The following is a 2,803-nucleotide window of genomic DNA, read 5'->3' as shown; positions in this document are numbered from 1 at the left end:
CCATCACATCCACACTGAACATCAGAGCCTTCTACCCTACCCCTATAAATGCAATTCCAATGAGCAATCCACTTGGCCAGCACATCCCTGAACACTATGGGCAATTCAGCCTGGAGAACCCACCCATCCTACACATCTTTGGACTATGGGAGGAAACCAGAGCAACCAGACAAAACCCAAGCAGACAACCACAACAAGGTGATCATCTCTTTCTTATTTCCCAGTTCCATCCAAATAACTTCACTGGAAATACTCCCAATAATATCCTCCCTGAGCACAACCATAAAGGTATCCCTAATCCAAAACGCCATTCTGCCTCGTCTCATCCCTCTTTCTATCCTTCCCATTGCATCTATACCTATCCATCACTGAGCCACGTTTCAGTAATATCCATGAGATCCCAGTCCCATGTTCAAAACCAAATCCTCAGCTCATCTGCCTTCCCTGTCGGGCCTCTTGCAGTGAAACTGCTCTGTCCCACCTCGTTCTGTGCCTTGCCCTTTCCTGCCTTGACTGTCTATCTTCTCAACTGTATCAGCCTCAGACATACCTCTTCTCTCACTATCTCTTTAGGTTTACCCCCTACTCTCTCACTGGTTGAATGCCTCCTGAGTAGCACTAGCAAATCTCCCTGCCTGGATATTAGACACCTTCCAATTCAGGTACAATCCATCCTTCTTATGCACGTCAATTCTACCCCAGCAGAGATTCCAATGATCAAAACATAGCAATCCTTCTCCCTGCACCAGAGCCTTAGCCACACATTCATCTGCTCTATCCTGCTGTCCCTAATCTCACTAGCATGTGCCACAAAGAGTAATCCAGATATTACTACCCACGAAGACCTACTTTTTATCCTCCAGGATAATGTGCTATATTCTCTCGTCAGGACCTCATCCTTTCCTCTTCCGATGTCATTGGTATTAATGTACAATGAGCTCCCACTGATCATACTCCCTTTTGAGAATACTCTGCTCCCTGCCCGAGACATCCTTGTCCCTGGCACCAGGGAGGCACCACCCATTCTGATGTCTCACTGTCAGCTGCAGAACTGGCAGTCTGTGCCCTATACCAGAGAATCTCCGATCACCATTGATCACCAGGAACCTCATTTATCTCACATTACATTGGAGCCAGTCTCTGTACCCGTACCTTGCTTGTCAGTGCGATATGCCCCTGAGAGGGTGACCTCCGACGCTATTCGAAACAGTGTACTTGTTTGAGATCAATGAGCCGGGCCCCATTCTGAGGTAAGTGGTGGGATCCTCCCTCTCTCTGCCCAGTGATGAGCTTCATCATTCATAGTGAATGGGGCAGTATCACAGAGCACAAGGGCTGGGGGCTATTCAGCCCATTGGGTCTGTACTCTCTCCCTCTGGAGATGCTGCAAATCTGTCCCAACTCCCCTCTCACTTGCCCAAAGCCCACTAAGTCTTTCCTTAAAAAGTAAAATTATAAATCTGTTTGAGAACACCTGCTGAATCTGTGTCCAGCTGCCGTTCAGCCTATTCCATGTGCGCAGAACTTACTGAGTGAAATCATGTTCCCATTTTCACTTTGCATTATTTGCCAGTTACCTGAAAGTAGTTACGAAAAATTGTGATCATACTAACAATTCCTCTCTCTCTGCAAATTAATTGTTTGGAAACAAATCTGCACCTGGTCCAAATCACTGCTTAACCGTCTCAGCTCCAAGGACAATTATCTGTGCTTCTACAGCTCTCCACAAAAGAGGAACACATCTTAATTTATTAGTGCCATAGAGATGGACAGCACAGAAACAGACCTTCGGTCCAATTCGTTCATGCCGACTCGGAATCCTAAACTACTGGAGTCCCATTTGCCAGCTATTGGGCCCTATCCCTCAAAACCCATCCCATTCACGGATGCCTTTCAAATGTTGTTATTGTATCAGTCTCCTCTACTTCATCTGGCAGCTCCTCCCATACACACACCACACTCCGCTTGAAATCATTGCCCCTTAGATCCCTTTTAATTCTTTGCCCTCTCAACTTAAGCCCATGAGCTCTTGTTTTGACCCACCTCACCTGGGGGGAAAAGACCCTGGCTGTTCACCGTATCCATGTCCCTCATGATTTATAAATCTCCATAAAGTCACCTCTGTCTTTGACTCTTCAGGGAAAATAGCCCCAGTCTCTCCCTGTAGCACAAATCCTTCAACCCTGGCAACATTTTTGCAAATCTTGTCTGACTTCTTTCAAATTTCATAACATCCTTCCCAGAACAGGGATATTCGAACTGAAAGCAGAATTCCTGAAATGGCTTAATCAATGTCCTGTGAAGCCACAATATGACATCCCAGCTTCCATATTCAATGCATTGACAAATAAATATAAGCATACCATACACCACCTTCACTAGTCTGCTGACCTGCGACTCTACTTTCAAGGAAGAATGAACCTGAACTCCAAGGTCTCTTTGTTCAGCAACACTCCCCAGGACTTTACCATTAAGTGCATACATCCTGTCCTGATTTGTCTTTCCAAAATACAACAGCTCACATATATCTAAATTAAACTCAGTCTGCCATTTTTCATTCCAATGGCCCATCTGATCAAGATCCTGTTGTATTCTGAACTAACTTTCTACACTGCCCACTACCCCTCCAAGTTTGGTGCCTTCTGACCATATCTCATATATTCACATCCAAGTCACTTATTGAAGGCCCCAATATCCATTGCTGCAGCACACTGCTGCTCACAGGCCTCCAGTCCACAAAGCAACCCTCCATCACCACTCTCTGTCTCCTACCTTCAAGCCAGTTTTGTATCTAAATGGCTCG

The sequence above is a fragment of the Chiloscyllium plagiosum genome, unplaced genomic scaffold, assembly GCF_037043375.1.
Source record: "Chiloscyllium plagiosum isolate Xiang-an unplaced genomic scaffold, Cpla_swu_hap1 HiC_scaffold_47, whole genome shotgun sequence".
Lineage (NCBI taxonomy): Eukaryota > Metazoa > Chordata > Chondrichthyes > Orectolobiformes > Hemiscylliidae > Chiloscyllium > Chiloscyllium plagiosum.
Note: the sequence above shows the minus strand (reverse complement) of the source record.